Raw genomic sequence first — 17,578 nt, forward strand, 5'->3', positions numbered from 1 at the left:
ACACACACACACACACACTCTCTCTCTCAACCCAATCATGTAGTCTCCTATATTCCTCAGTATCCTTGGGTTTCCTAGATTCATTAGTATCCTTGGGTGTCTAGTTGGAGTAATGGTATATACAGGAAGAATAATGCATATGGAAATTTAGAATCAAAGAAATGAGTGCCCATTCTTCATTCCTACATATATTTATCTTCTCCTTGAATATAAGTCTTGATTTTTTTCACTTTTGTCACTATGAGCATTTGAACACAAGATTTTGCAATTGCTAGGCTAGTAGCACTTTATCACTTGAGCCATGCCTTAAACTTACAGCCCTGAGTTTTGGAGGGAGGCGGGTAAGGTAAAAAAGCCTATTTATTTCCTGATATCTCTAGCAGCAAAGGAGCCCAAGGACTGGGCAATGGAAGAATCATTGAGACTTCTGGGAATCTACTTTCATAGAACTCTCTTGCCAGACACCAGGGGCCCATGCCTGTAATCCTTGGTACTCTGGAGGCTGAGATCTGAGGACTGCAATTCAAAGCCAGCCTGGGTAGGAAAGAACTATCGCAGAAGGACAGAATCTTTTTTTGTCCCTTGATCTTTCCTCTATATCTTCCACGGATCCCACATGCAGTGCTCAGCCCCAGCAGTTACCTTAAATTTTAAGGTGATCCTGAGGTTGAAAATCATTAGAAGAGTGGAGCAGACCATCCTGTTAAGTCCCACAGCTAATGATTGATCCTTTATCTTCTCAACTACTTCTACTGTTCTGTTTCCACCTCACCCTCACTGTCCCCAAACCTCTACTTCTGTGCCCCATAACAGTTTTGTGTTTTTTTTTAATAAACCACAAATTGGTTTTTTTTTAAAAAAAAAAAAAAGAGTGGGGTAGAAAGTCATAAAAGTCTGTCTTCTTGATGTCTGTAGAGCTTGGCCTCCTCAGTTAAAGTTTGGGCTACATTTACATGAGAGAAAAATAAAGTTTGGAAGTATGAAGGTTTTAAACAAGCTGGGAATCCCTAATTCAAACATCATAATGCTCCCAAAAGTTTTGAGAACCAGCGGAATGACATCAGTGGAAAATTCCATATCATGAATTTCCACACCATGAAATTTTGTGTCAGGCATAAAATTATTTTAAGATTACCTTTAGGGTATATATATATATATATATATATATATATGAAACATATATATATGTTTGTGTGTATATATATATGAAACATAAATTTCATGTATATTTGTGGATATCACCCCCAAATATCTCATTAACTATTTCAAACATCCACATATTTTGGAGAAGGGATACAAAACATGGTGCCAATTTTGACGATAAATAAAATCAGGGGCAAGTTTACCTAGGCTGACTGAGGGTTCCTAAAATTGAAGCCAAAAAACCCAAGTCAGGTTGATGCTTCTGTGGTTATGACTAAGTCTGAAGGTATTTTTCAGATGCAGATGGTCAGCTTTCCAAGCTGGCTTGTCCACCTTGGTAGATACAAAGAACTTTGAAATGTTCATTTGTGCATATTTCACAGTATATTTGGACGCTGTCCATCCTGAAAGAATAGGTTATGGAAAATAATAGAAAACATCAAACAAGTGAGCATTGCTTTCCAGACATGTGTCAATAAGTCATTTGATCAGAAACTTACTGTTAAAAACGGTGTTTTGTTTTGTTTTGTTTTGCTTTTGTTTTTGCTTTTTGGTCGGTCATGGGGCCTGAACTCGGGGCCTGGGCGCTGTCCCTCAGCTCTTCAGCTCAAGGCTAGCACTCTACCACTTGAGCCATAGCACCATTTCCGGCTTTTTCTGCATATGTGGTGCTGAGGAATTGAACCCAGGGCTTCATGCATGCTAGGCAAGCACTCTACCACTGAGCCACCTTCCCAGCCCCAGAAATTGGCTTCTTAACACTTCCCAGGGTTTTTAGTCTTCTTTGCTGCAACTCTAAAATGAAACTTCCTGTAAGAAGTTCAGAGAGTCCTCAGGAAGGAGTCTCACACTCTGAGAACAACTGAGTGTTGATGATTCTACCATAATGTCTTCTTGATCTGACTGGGGAATCTTATTCTTCAGCCAAAATCTGTTTGGCCATTAAACTAATTACAAAAGCACTATTCCATATGCACTTGTGCTTACTGAAATCATGGCATCTTTGTTCACGCTGGTCCATCTGCTGGGAACACCTGCACTTGCCCACTCTTGATCTATCTACTTCCTTCTCATCAAATCACTCCCCACTTCAGGCTTCCCTTCCTTCAGGAAGATTTCTCTTATTACCTCCAGCCAAAGTCAATGATCTTCCTCTGACTTCTCCTGGAGATATCTATGCCATAGCATTTCTCACACAGCATCAATATTCTTGTGTTAGTAGAAAGCAAGCTCTGGTCTTTATCTATACCCAGTGCCAGGTATGAAATCTGCTCTCAAAAACTGTCAAGTGACTGCATCAGTCAATGCTGGTGGCAGGAACTCTATGTCCTATGATGGAGTACAAACTTCATGGATCTATACTACCTGCCAGGCACAGCTCTAACTTATTAACAGTTACAGTACATTGTAAATAACAATCCCCACTGTAATAGCTCCTCCAAAACAGCAGCAATTGTTCCATTTGTTCCCTTGGGCTAAGGACAAAGTAGGGATTAAGCTGGGAAAAAAAGCCAGATAAACATGTGCCCATAGACACCATTGTTTTTGCTAAGTTACAGACATAAGGTGGACACCTGTCATCTTTTGCTGCTTCTGAGAAGATCCAACTGATTATAACCAGAGTATTTATGACCATGAGATCACTGAGAACCCCCAGACATTAATTTCTCTCAAAAAAAAATTCACAGTGGAATTTCCTATACTTGTATGGAGAATGTGTGCCCACATCCAAGATTTGAGAACAAAGAGAAAAGCCCAGGCCTCCTACAGACATTAGGAGGCTAAGAAAGTAGAACTACCCCATGCCTCCCCTCCTTGCTATAGGAGAAAATTGTTATTTTCAGGGAGATCATGGGCTTTGCCTCCATTTGTCAGGTGGTCCATAATCTCACTGTTGAAGTTTAAGAGTCTGTTCTGTTTTGTATGGTCAAGCCCCAGGAAATAAGTTTGAATATGATCAAATAACATCTCCTTAATCTTCTATAGAGGAGTTAAGATTTCTGAAGCCAAGAAGCAACTGAGTTGAGCAACTGCTCTCCACTGTGTACTCAACCTCACCCAGAAGAGGAAGGAGCTGTGTTTAAATGGCAGGTAATCGTGTGGGAGCAACAAGGTCCTTTGGGCACAATCCTTGGATGAAAGATTACGTAAACCCAAGTTCAGATGATTACACCTATAGGTTCCCTCATTACCTCTGCTGGTTCCCTTTCCCTTGCTACAAACTTGTAAAAGGCATTTATACCATCTGAGTCATGAACCCACTCCTGCGTACCAATTCCTTTCACTGAATGAGTCCTAATCAGTCATGTTCCAAAGGGTTTAGTCAAGTTGTTAAATGGAACTACTGAACCCTTTGAAATCACACACACCATTTACTGTCAGCCATAGAGTTAATCCCATAGAGTTAAATTATATACTATTGAATCATCAAAAGAAGCAGGGGTTTGAAGAGGTGGGATGCAGCTCTGAAGCAGAAACTTAAAAGTTCACCCTGTAATCTTGTTGTTTAGTTAACATTCAGGAAAGAAATACAATAGCCATACAAAGCATTTTCGAGGCTGCTCAGCAGGTTGGAAAGCAATAGGTGTGAAAACAGAGTATATGATTTTCACACCTTTAACAAGAATAATTTTCATTTTACAATGTTGTAACCACTGTGCATAAAATACCTTATATAATGGCTTCTCAGATAAACATGGTATCAGAAAAACTCTGTAAGATGAACTGTACTTATAAAACTGATTTGTTGAATGGTAACTCTTTTGTACAACTACTTAAAGATAATAAAAATAACTGAACTTATTTTTTTTTTTTTTTGGTCCGGTTGTGGGGCCTGAACTCTGGGCCTGAGTGCTGTCCCTCAGCTCTTCAGCTCAAGGCTAGCACTCTACCACTTGAGCCACAGCGCCACTTCCGGCTTTTTTTTCTTTTTGCTTATATGGTGCTGAGGAATCAAACCCAGGGCCTCAGGCATGCAAGGCAAGTGCTCTACCACTGAGCCACCTTCCCAGCCCCAACTGAACTTATTTTTAAAGCCAGGCACCCTGCCTATAATCCTAACTACTCAGGAAGCTGAGACCTGAGGATCACAGTCTGAAGCCAGGAAAGCAGGAAAGTTCATGAGATGTTTATTTCCAATTAACCACTAAAAAGCCAGAAGTGAAGCTGTAGCTCAAATGGCAGACGGCTGGCCTTGAACAAAAAGAAGGTCAGAGATATCACCCAGGCCGAGTTCAAGCCCTAGGACCAGCACAAGAAAAAAAGAAGGAAAGAAAGAAGAAAGGAAAGGGAAGGAAGGAAGGAAGGAAGGAAGGAAGGAAGGAAGGAAGGAAGGAAGGAAGGAAGGAAGGGAGGGAGGGAGGGAGGGAGGGAGGGAGGGAAGGAAGGGAGGAAGGGAGGAAGGGAGGAAGGGAGGAAGGGAGAGAGGGAGGGAGGGAGAGAGGGAGGGAGGGAGGGAGGGAGAGAGGGAGGGAGGGAGGGAGGGACGAAAGAAGGAAGGAAGGAAGGAAGGAAGGAAGGAAGGAAGGAAGGGAGGGAGGGAGGGAGGGAGGGAGGGAGGAAGGAAGGAAGGAAGGAAGGAAGGAAGGAAGGAAGGAAGGAAGGAAGGAAGGAAGGAAGGAAGGAAGGAAGGAAGGAAAGGAAAGAAGAAATGGAGGAAGGGAGAAAGGGAAAGAGAGAGAAAGAGAAAACGAAAGAAAGAGAGAGAGAGAAACACTATGTTCATGTTGAAAACATGCTTCAAAGTGTATGCTAAGTGAAAATCATCCTTAGCTAAGCATGAAGACATAGATCAGGCTTTGTGAGGTACACACAAAGTTGGGTTTACCAGTACCCTTTCCTCTAGATTACCCCCTAAGAGGAACTGGGCCATTATACAAAGCATACAAGGAATTTACATAAGGCACAGCTGCCTGAAACTAATTATTTCTATAGAAAGCCATAACTTAACTCTGGTAAACAGAAGAGAAGATGAAAGATGACAAAGAGAAGTGGACCTCAGGGATGAGGGGGATTTGGACTAGGTGAGAATACAGAGTGATGTTCCGCTTAGCAGAATAACAGCAAAAGTAGCAGGAAGACATGAGACCATCACAATCACAAAATCTACACAAATACATCAACCCTTAAGTTCACTGTATTCCCTGTCAGAGCACCAGGGTCTGGAGAAGACAGAGCATGCTTCTGCTTCTTCTCTAAAACTCTATGAAGAGTTTTTACCCACCTCCTATTGTCCTCAGAAGAAATATTAGTGTCTGTTTCTCCATATGTACACTACACATTGTAACAGACTCTTACTGACCTCCTAGCCACTGGCTAGGTACATTCTATACTGTGAGTCCTTATGAACTTTCCTAGAAGCTGCATTTCTTCAGATAAGAATAGTGCATGGAGTGGAAAAGCTTTTAATACTTCTCTAGAATATAGTAACATTCACAAGATAAAGTCTTTTCAACTAGGACTGCAAGTCTCTTAATGATCTGGTCTCAATTATTTAAGTCTTAATCATTTTTTATTTCCTGCTACTTTGCTTTTGCATGCAAGCTATGAAAGAATCTTATTAATAGAAGACTACATAGAACACAACAAGATTTGAGAGAGAGAAGACCAAGAAAGAAAGAGGGGGGTTAGTTTAGACCTAATTCAAAAAATTATTGTAGGGACTGGGAAGGTGGTTCAGTGGTAGAGCCTTGCCTTGCATGCATGAGGCCCTGGGTTCGATTCCTCAGCACCACATAAGCAAAAAGAAAAAAGCCAAAGTGGCGCTGTGGCTCAAGTGGTAGAGCGCTAGCCTTGAGATGAAGAGCTGAGGGACAGCGCCCAGGCCCAGAGTTCAGGCCCCACGACCGGACCCAAAAAAAACAATTATTTTAACAAAGAAAAAACCTACTTGTTTCCATAGACTTTCTAACTTTCAAAAGGAGGAGGGGGCTGGGAATGTGGCTTAGTGGTAGAGGGCTTGCCTAGCATGCATGAAACCCTGGGTTTGATTCCTTAGTACCACATAAGCAGAAAAAGCCAGAAGTGGTGCTGTGGCTCAAGTGGTTGAGTGCTAGCCTTGAGCACAGAGAGGCTCAGGGACACTGCCCAGGCCCTGACTTCAAGCACCAAGACTGACAAAAAAGAAGAGGGGCTGGGAAGGTGGCTCAGTGGTAGAGCACTTGCCTTGCATGCATGAGGCCCTGGGTTTGATTCCTCAGCACCACATAAGCAAAAAGAAAAAAAGCCGGAAGTGGCGCTGTGGCTCAAGTGGTAGAGCACTAGCCTTGAGCTGAAGAGCTGAGGGACAGCACCCAGGCCCAGAGTTCAGGCCCACGACCGGACCCCCCCCCCCCCAAAAAAAAAAGAATGGCATTTAATTTTGGTGAAATTTTCTCTTTTAAAACCCAGAATCAAAATAAAATTTTAGTGACACTTGACTCACAGTATTTCATCTAATAAACCTCCTCCGTGACTATTTAAAACAGTCATGTACTTATTGGTACAGATTGTCCCTCAATGCTGCAGAGAGTTCAAAGTCCCTGAGAATTCAGTGGTGAGCAAAACAGATGTGGCCCCACCAAGTTCAGTGAAGAATAACACAGTCTTAGTGACTAGTCCATATCTATGATTTGCACTAGCATTACCCTCCCCCATCACACCCCACCTCACACATTCCTATTACACAGAGAAGACTGCAGGTAAGCAGATAAAGCCAGAATAGATAGGCAATCCTACATTTCTCTAGAAGTTTGTTCATACAATCACTGGCTCTTCTGAAGCCAGTGATGTCTGTAAACATTACTAAAATTTGGAATGAAATGATTTTATCTGTCTTCTTATGAATGTTCCTGTTCTCTTATAACAAATTATTTTTCTGAGATACTTCCTGAGATCTTTTATTTTTGAGATACTTTCAATTGCACCTTTGCAGCCTTTAAACAAAAATAACATATCTAGCTTCTGCAAGAATTTTAACTTTACAGAAACTGAGGGTCTCAGTAAAGACCTGTTGGGTTGACAATAATAGAAATCAACATGAGCTAGCTTCATTAAAATGAGAAAATGATTCTAAGGTTACCAGGATGAATCATAAAAGGTTTCTACCCAGGGGCATGGAGCCAACCACATTTCAGAAAAATCTAGAAACACAATCAGGAAAGCTATTGGGAATTTAGATGAGGGAATAGCGATGGTACCCTTCTTTACTTTTACTTGGCTCTTTTTAGCACAGGTGCCTCTTTGCTGTCTTCAAACCATATTTCTCTGAAGCTTCCCTACTTCCTGGCATAAAGAAAAAGCTGCTGACTATCACTGGATCCTAGCACCAAATTCTTGAGCATAAGATGGTGCCCTTTATACAAACAGCATGGGAGCTGTGACTCCCTCTGAGAGGTATTGCAAGCTGGAAGGTATCTACCATAGACTGAAAAACCTGTCTTTCAAAATCTACGTAAGTTGTAAGTTTCCCTGCTGGGAGGTAATATGTAGAAAGAGAAGAACAATATGTTCAACAGTTAAACCTAGAAGTTAGACCAGAGCAGAGGTTCTCAGATATTTTGGCCCCATGATGCCCTTTATGTTCCATTTCATTGCTACGTAAGATATTTGGTGAATTTGCTTGATAAATAAGATATACCCATTTAAAAAAAATAGAGGTAGCTATGTGAATACTGGATCTACTCCCAATCTCCCAATCTTTTTGTTTCTTTGTTTTTTATATGTTTTTATTGTAAAAATACCATACAGAGGGGTTACAGTTACATGAGTAAGGTAATTACATTTCCTATGGAGCATTGTTCCCTCCTCCTTTGTTTTTCCACTACCATCCCTTCCCCACCTCCCCAACTTCTCCCTCCCCACCCCCCAAGTTGTAAAATTCATTTTCAACATAGTGTCTTGTACATCTTGTTGTTACAATGCGTCAGCCTGTATTCCCAATCTTTTATTTCTATCTTGATCAAAAGAGCAGTTTCTTGAGCCTTAACTGAGGTTATACTTCTGGTTTAGAGAAAAACCAACACTACTTTTCAGCCCATCGCAAGAGAAACCCATTTTATCCTATCTAAATTTGATTGTTCATTCTTTTATTCTGTTCCAAAACAACAGAAAAAAAAAGTGGGAAATTTAAGATTTCCTGTGTAGCCCTTGAGGCCCTTTCAAACCTCACAGGAAATAAGAAATTAAGAATTGATCACTACTATCTGGATGCCCACAAACTTTCTCCACCCTCATTTTCTATGTTTGGTTAACAATACAAAATATTTAAGTTGTTTCATTTTCTTTGCCCAATGTCAGTATTTTCTAGTGAAATGAATCAGGAAAGGATTTCCTTGAAGCCTGTACTGGGTGCTCACAGATAACAAATGTCTCTTACCTGAGGCAATCTGTTTGTCTAAGAAAGCTAGAAGGTAAAACTTTACCTCTGTGGGCACTGATAAGTTTTGTTTTTTTTCTGATGTGCGGGTCTAGGAGTTTGAATCCTGTTTAGGGCCAGGATCATTGTCCCTGAGCTTCTTTTGCTCAAGGCAAGCTCTTGGCCATTTGAGCCACAGCTCCACTTCCAGCTCTTTTAGTAGTTTATTAGAGATAAAGAGTTACACAGACTATTTACGCAGGCTGGTTTTGAACTGCAATCTTCATCTCTCTACCTCCTGAGTAGCTAGGATTATGGGCTATTGTCCAGGATCTACTCCCACTATATCCTGCCAAACATTGGCCCAGGTAAGAAATAAGAAGTAGGAAATAACCTCAGATAATTTGGCAGGTTATGATCAATTACTGTGAAGAATATTCTTTGCTTTCATTATTTTTTAACTTCAATTTTTTTTTCTCCGTAAGTTTCCTTGGGGAAACGTTTAAATTCTTCCTTCTACAATCCTCAAAGAACTAAGAAAGAGGGTGTGGCTTAAGTGGTAGAACACCTGCCTAACAAGTGCAAAGACTAGAGTTCAAGCCCCAATATTGCCAAAAATGAATAGCTAAAATCCACTACCTTTGGTTTAACTTCATGAGTGAATGTAACAAAGCATCAAAGCCTCAGTCCATAAAACGGAAGAATATTTTGAGGAAAAAAAAGAATGCAATCAACAGCCTAAAAAAGGTCATGTGGTAAACCAGTTAAAATTTTCACATTTTGTTCAAATAATAAAATGTTTATTTATAATTTTATACCTTCCATAAAGCCTAGTGTTTGACATTTTTGTTAGATGCTTCTCATAATTCGGAATAAAAACTTTTTCCAGCTGCTCTGAGTCAGTGGTTTGGCAAGCTATAGTGGTAATAGGATGGGGATGTTAATGAGTAGCCTTATAAGGACATATCTTTCTTACTTATATAAAATGCATTGCCTCTGGTAAAAAGATTTTCCTTGTCTTTGACCACCCAAGATGTACTTCAAGGAAATGCTGTTTCATTTTAATTTAAAAAAAAAAAAAAAAACGCCTGTCATGGAGTGAAAGAAAATTAAATAACCTGAATTTGAGTCCTCATAAATATTGTTTTATCTGTTAATTATTTATTTTATGCTTATCTATGATAATACTTATTTGGTTTCTTTTTATGCTAATCATCCCAAAAGGCTTTGAAATTCATATTTAAGCGCCTATAAAATATTATATGGCTAAATAAGTCTCATTAACAGAGAATATCATGAAAGAGATGATTCTCAGGAAGTGTGGTCTTTAGAACAGAGTTGCCCACAAATCTTAGTCACTCAAGATTCACCACAATTAAAACACTAGGACTCTACCCATTTTATATGTGTTATTTTAATATAGGAAAGGTTGGAAAGTTTTGCAATTCAATATTCATTACTGAGCAGAGCCATAAAAATTTCAGCCCCTTCTAACAATAGCACTAACTCCCATGTCTCATAAGAAACTAAGGGCTCATCAGTCAGATAGGACAATACATTGACCAAAGGAAACAGTCCAATTTCTAGAGTGATGTTACATAATGTAGAGAAAGCTATGGATTTTTTCTAAATCCCTAAACATTTCTAGTCTGAACCAAAAATAAAGACAAGGAGAATCCTTCCAAGATCGTGTCATGAAGTAATGAAGATTCTCTATTTTTTTCCCACCCAATTCTACTCTTACCGCAGAGTTCTATAAACTTCAAGATCTATTTCAGTATACACACATTGAACAAATTAATATAAAAGAGAATTCTGGAAGATGAAGTTTTGAAGCAAGCAAAAAGAGAAGAGTTTCTGCTTTTCTGTGGGAATAGAAAAATAGCTAGGTTCTGGAAGAAAGAATCTTTCTCAAAAGTTCTTAAATTTTTTCAGTGATTCTCAGCATATCTGTGGAAATTCTCCAATTTTCAAAAAATATCTCTAGATCTTTGCGAACTACAGCAGTTATTAAAATGTAAATGTTTTAAATTACTGTGCTTTATAACCATTAATTTTAATGTTCAAAGCATTTCTGATGTTGAAGTAAATATTTTTAATATTATTTATTAGCATAGATTAGGCATACAACAGGGTTTCATGGACATTTCCATTCATGCTTATAAAGTACACTATTACCCTCACTCTCATCTCTTTTCTTCATCCCTCCACCTTCCTTTATAAAAGAATTTTAGCAGGTTTATTTTTCTGTTTTCACACACACACACACACACACACACACACACACACACACACACACACACACTTCACTATATTCAGCCTCTCCATTGGCCCTCCTCTCTCCCACTGGTTCTTTTTGTTGTTGTGGTAATGGTGGTGGTTGTTGTTGGTCATGGGGCTTGAACTCTGGGCCTAGGTGCTGTCCCTCAGCTCTTCAGCTCTGGGCTAGTGCTCTACCACTTGAGTCACAACGCCACTTCCCATTTTCTGTGGTTAATTAGAGATAAGAGTCTCAAGGACTTTCCTGCCTGGCTGGCTTTGAACCTCGACCCTCAGATCTCAGCCTCTTGCCTAGCTAGAATTGCAGGTGTGAGCCACCAGCTCCCAGTCCACTGGTTCTTAATACTTAAGAAAGTTTTACTGTCATTCAGTTTTCATTTTTAGTGTATATGAATTTCTTATCAGTCTACCATATTGTTTTAACAGAATAAATAAGAAATCAAGCCATAAGTTCATTAGACAAGATTAGATGTCAGGTTTCATTCCTATATATGGTAGTTTATATGAGACCTACCCCACTCCAAGTAGCAATTACAAACTCTGGATACAACACACACAAATCTGAAGCCATTTGCAAATGCTGTAAACCTGGTGAAAGCTGGAGTTAGAAATGATCAGTATTTAGAGGAAGGATATGACACAAATAATTGCCTGGATTTTCGTTTGTTTTAGAACAGTGGCAACCAATTCCATAAGAAAATAGTGAAGACCTAAATAGAAACCTTACTAGCTAAGAAATTAGAAGAGAAAATTCTGGATGAAATCAGTAAGAAAATGAAGGGAGGACTATTGAAAAAGGGAGAGCCACAGAGGGAGTCTCCAAATTCCATGTATAAACTCTTCCTGAAACTCTGGCTAACCTCCAAATTAAACATATGCTGAATAGATACAAAGAAGCCTAATTAAGACTAGAGGAACTACGAACCTTCCACAGTAATGTACTGAATCCAGTAAAGACTGGCAATTCAGTGTGCATGGCACAATCCAAAATTCTTACATGCAAGAAGGAACAGGAGAAATTACAATCACAGATTTGTACATTGAAATCAACAAACAAACGTTTTAAAGCAGCCATTTCAATTATGCTCAAAAACACAAAGAAAGCTGGGCACCGGTAGCTCATGTCTACAATCCTAGCTATTTAGGAAGCTGAGATTTGAGGATCACAGTTCAAAGCCAGCACAAGAAAAGTCCATGAAACTTTTTTTTTTTTTTTGGTCAGTTGTGGGGTCTGAACTCTGGGCCTGGGCACTGTCCCTGAGCTCTTCAGCTCAAGGCAAATGCTCTGCCACTTGAGCCACAGTGCCACCTCTGGCTTTTTCTGCTTATGTGGTGCTGAGGAATTGAACCCAGTGTCTCATGCATGCAAGGCAAGCACTCTACCACTAAGCCACCTTCCCAGCCCCTCCATGAAACTCTTATTTTCAGTAAACTACCAAAAGAGCCAGAAATGGAACTGAGCCTCAAGGAGTAGAGTACTACTCTTCAGCGAAGAAATTTAGGAAGAGCTCCCAGGCTCTGAGTTCAAGTCCCAGGACTAGCACATATATATATATATATATATATATATATATATATATATATATATATACACATAGAGAGAGAGAGAGAGAGAGAGAGAGAGAGAGAGAGAGAACATAATGAATGAGAAGATAAAAATCAAAACAAGTATTTTGAACCAAATGGAAATTCTAGAATATGTGTGTGTGTGAAGTAAAAATTCACAGATGCACTTAAGGGATTAGAAATGATAAAGGAACAAGTATGTTAATATGAACATAGGTCAAGAAATTATCCAATCTAAAACAGAGAAGGCGAAATGAAAAAGTTAAGTCAGTCTCAGGGACTTGTGAGAAAACAGAGAATAACATTTAAACCTGTGTATATCTGAACCAAAACTCTGAAATTCAAAGCCCAAAGAAAATCTCGTAAAGCAACAAACACAAGAAAACAATGAATGTATTCAAAGTGAACTGAATATACACATGTAAGGAATTATGCTAATTCAAAAATAAAATATAAATGAGTACAAAAAGAAAACAATAAAACCAGCCGGGTGCCAGTAGCTCACACCTAGCTACTCAGGTGGCTGAGATCTGAGGATCACAGTTCAAAGCCAGCTAGAGCAGGAAAGTCTATGAGACTCTCATCTCCAATTAACCACCAGAAAATTGGAAGTGGCGCTGTAGCTCATGTGGTAGAGTGCTTGCCCTGAGCTGAAGAGGTCAAGGACAGTGCCCAGGCCCAAAGTTCAAGCCCCAGGGTGACACACACACACACACACACACACACACACACACACACACACACACACACACACACACACACAAGCACCAATGATTCACACCTGAAATCCTAGCTACTCAGGAGGCTGAGATCCTGAGAACAAAAGTTCAAGGCCAGTCAAGGCAGAAAAGTCTATTGAGACTATATCTCCAAATAGCAAGCAAAAAGTAGGGCTGGAAGCATGATTCAAGAGGTAGAGTGCCAGCCAGGGAAGTATGAGGCTTTGAGTTCAACTCCCAGAACCACAAAGAAAGAAAGCAATGATACAGATGACAGCTGATTTCTCATGAGGGGTAAAGAATAGAAAAAAAATTAAAACTGGGGCTGGGATTCTATATCTAGTAAAAATATCCTTTGAGACTAAAGGCAGCATGAAGACATTTTCATATAAATGAAAACTAAGAATGTTTGTTGTTGACACTATAAGAAATGCCTCAGAAAAAGGGTTTTTTTCAGGCTAAAGAGAAATTATAGCAGATGGAAACTTGAATCTCCTGAAAGAAACTTCACAAATGGCAAATGTGTGGGTAAATATACGAAACCATCTTCTCTTATTTTCTTTGAAATAAAATGACAGTGTTGCTGGGCTGGTGGCTGTCTATAATCTTAGCTACCACAGGAAGCTGATATCTGAAGATCAAGGTTCAAAGTCAGCCTCAGCAGGAAAGTCCATGAGACTCTTTTTTTTTTTTTTTTGTTGGTTGTGGGGCTTGAACTCTGAGCCTGGGCACTGTCCCTCAGCTCTTCAGCTCAAGGTGAGCGCTCTACCACTTGAGCTACAGCGCCACTTCTGGTTTTCTGGTGGTTTATTGGAGATAGGAGTCTCATAGTCTCTCCTGTCCAGGCTGGCTTTGAACCGCGATCCTCAGATCTCAGCCTCCTGAGTAGCTAGGATTACAGGCGTGAGCCACCAGCGCCCGGCTCCATGAGACTCTTATCTCCAAATAACCACCCAAGAGTTGTGGCTCACATAGCAGAGTGCTAGCCTTGAGCACAAAAGTTCAAGAACAACACCCACAGCCTGAGTTCAAGCCCCAAGACTGGCACACACACACACAAATAAATGACAGTGTTATGTAGTAGGGTTTATAGCACACAAATATGGACTACATATGAATATATGTAGTCCAGGAATATAAAGAGGAACTTGAGATAAAAGCTTAAATGACCAGTGTCCCTAATCAACTTTTTTTTTTTTTTTATACTGGTACTAGGGCTTGAACTCAGGGAATGGGTGCTGTCCTTGAGCATTTTTACTTTTTCACTTAAGGCCAGGCCAGTACTCTACCACTTGGGATACAACTCCATTCCTGGTATTTTGATGGTTAATTATAGATAAGTGTCTCATGGACTTTGCTGCCTGGGCTAACTCCCAATCACGATCCTGAGCTGTCAACCTCCTGAGTACTAGGATTACAGGCCTGAGCTACCAGAGCCTGGCTTCTTTTCTTTTCCTTCCCTTCCCTTCCCTTCTCTTCCCTTCCCTCCCTCCCTTCCTTCCTTTCCTTCTTTGTTTTTCTTTCTTTTTTTCCTTCTTTCTTTTTTCTTTCTTTCTGTCTTTCCCTTCCTTCCTTCCTTTTACCTTCTGTTAAGTACTTATCTCAGTGACCATGCACATGTAACTATAGAGACCAAAGACTCAAATGCTTGGGTCCCCTCCCACATTCCCTATCTCTTCCCATATGATGCAGTCGTCCTTACCTCTGTCACTGCAGATCACTTCTACCACGCTTCCTTTTCCTACCTCCCCTGTCCCTGGTGTCCCCTCGCTATCTTGAAGGATGTATAGGCACCTCTGGCAAAGGCTCACTTGGGGGGAGGGATACCTGAACCTCTCTCCTCAAAGATGGAAGAATTGAGCAATTAATTAATCTAAGAGATGTGGGACTGAGAAAGACAAAATGAAGCAAATAGGAGGAGAATGGGCTTCTTCCTTGAACCCAAATGAAAACCAACACTGTTTACTTCCCTTCAAACTCCACTTTCCCCTACAGGCCTGTAAATGGTCACAGAATCTGCCTGAGGAATCTCTAGAACTTTCAGTGCCAACTTTTTCTGGTTCTGCAGCCTATGTAAGCGAGCTTCAAAGCTCTTCCCCAGGGCTATTCCAACAGCGCTGAGTACCAGCAACCACCGAAAGCAACCTTACATGCAGTGGTGAGGGCCTTCAATGAAGCATGGCTGATTAGGAGGTGCAGGGGAGGGAAAACATAGCCAGCTCTGAAGATAAGTTAGTTAATTACTGCAGAGTGTACAGTTAGGGAAACATCAAAAGCCAATAGCATGAAGGGCTTTTTGATCTCTAGTTCAACATTCTTTCAAGTTGCTCCCTTTAGCCTGACTGGCAAGTTTTTGCTTCTTTCCATGTCGATTTTTAGGGAGAAGTCTAGTAAGAGTGACCTGCAAGCCACAGGGGCCCACCAAAATGGCAAATGGCAAATGGGTGCTCCTGTACCTTCTTGACACAAGGGCCTCCCTACCTCTCAGGCTCAAATCTCAGCTCCAAGATAAAGCAGAATCACAGCTTTCTTTTTAGGAACAGTTTGTGTACCAAGAAATCTGAACAAAAAGGTCCAAAGCAGTATAACTGATAGGAGTCAAAAACTAGAGGCAGCTCAAATATCCTGCAAAAGTAGAATAAATACACTGATTGGTACCCACTCAATGGAATAGTATATATCTATGAAAAACAAGGTAAAGTTCTGTGTAACCATAAAATAATCAGAAAAATCAGTAGTGAGATAATTGTATGATACCATTATATGCATGAATTTATATGCATTTGAAAACATGTAAGACCAAATTATTTCCAGAATGATTACATGTTAAAACAGAAGGAGATGTTTCAGAAACAATCACATTAAAATCTAGGAGGAAGCCAGGCACCCATGGCTCTAGCTAGGTAATCTTAGCTACTCAGGAGACTGAGATTTGAGAATTGCAGTTGGAAGCCAGCCTATATAGGAAAGTCCATAAGACTCATTTCCAATTAACCACCAAAGAGTCAGAAGTCAGGTTGTGTGGCTCAAGTGGTAGAGTGCTAGCCTTGAGCATAAAAGCTCATGGATGGTACCTAGGCCCAGATTTCAAGTACCAAGACCAGCAACCTTCCTCTACTCCAAAACACAAAAAACAAGCTGGACACCGGGGGCTCAAAACTATAATCCTAGCTACTAAGAAGGCTGAGATCTAAGAATCACAGTTCAGAGCCAGCCTGGGCAGGAAAGTCCATGAGACTCTTATCTCTAGTTCACCACCAGAAAACTGGAAGTGGCACTCTGGCTCAAGTGGTAGAGTGCCCACCTTGAGCTGAAGAGCTCAGAGACAGCACCCAGGCCCAGAGTTCAAGCTCCATGACCAGGAGGGGAACAATGGAAGAGGGATGTATTCTGGAAGGGAGAAATGGTCTACCTTGATATTGGAGGTGGTTGCTAGATTGTGTTGCACATGTATTCTCTGATCATTTCCATCACCTTACCATGTTTCATAACTCTACAAAAGAGAGTGTTAAAGAAAAGTCTAAGAATGTTTAAGCTAAGAGAAAGTGGCGTTTCCAAAAAGAATAAAGGAAAGAAAAAGTCTGTTCAGCTGTTGCAATGCCTAATAAAGCTGCAAACCCAGCCCAAACCCACAGGCTGTCAGACTGACAAAGTGTGAGCATAATGTAGGCAGTGCGAATGAAGCACTGAGCTATGTTGTACAAAAAAGAAATCTGTCCTTCTGGCAGGCCACACTTTACCCAGTCCACACCCTCCAGGGCACTCCGTGGTAAATTCTCTTCCAGGGGCTGCCAGGAAGTCCACTCTGTGCTGGGAGGCGTAGTTACTTTTGCCTCCTTTCACCTTTGATGGTGTCAGAAATCCCAAGGGAAGCAACAGCCTCCCTGGTGCCAGAAGAGGAGGCTGTAGCGCTGCCTAGAGACAAATCTTTGCAGAATCCGTGCTTCCCATAGAGAAGTTGCTTTGAAAGCCTTGGGTCCTGTGAGGGCAGGATGTGCCTCTGTGATTCCCAGTGTGTGACACTGGGAGATGCTTCTCAATCATTCTCAGGCTCTAGCTGTGGGGCTGTACTTGCTCCCAGAGCCTCCAGCTGAGCTCCAGAGCTCCAGCAGATGAAACAGATGACAGTGGCATTACTGATGCAAAACACTGGGAGATTCTACTGCACATGGTCCTGACTGGCCCCCAGCTGACTTTGATGGGGGACAGGGGTCAAGGAAGTCCTCATCCCTGATGAAAAATGTGTTCGGTAATTTTGAACAACTGGACCCTTCTCCAAAGAAGCAACAAAATCTCTTCTGTTCTTTCTTTTCTTTCTTTAACATCCAAATTAGAGATTCCAAAAATGCCATCACAGAAGCAGAGTGCTTTCATCTGGGAAGGGGTAGATGACAGACAAGCCAAGCATGAGGTAGGTCAGTGCACACTCAGACATGCCTGGTCCAGACACAGCTGTCCTGTTATACTCCTGGCTCTGCCCTGGCTCTAGGCCCCTGGAAGGTGCCCATATTAGATTGATCCCTTTTGCCTCGCTGCC

The sequence above is a fragment of the Dipodomys spectabilis genome, unplaced genomic scaffold (assembly GCF_019054845.1).
Source record: "Dipodomys spectabilis isolate Male_0828 unplaced genomic scaffold, ASM1905484v1 ptg000053l, whole genome shotgun sequence".
Taxonomy (NCBI): domain Eukaryota; kingdom Metazoa; phylum Chordata; class Mammalia; order Rodentia; family Heteromyidae; genus Dipodomys; species Dipodomys spectabilis.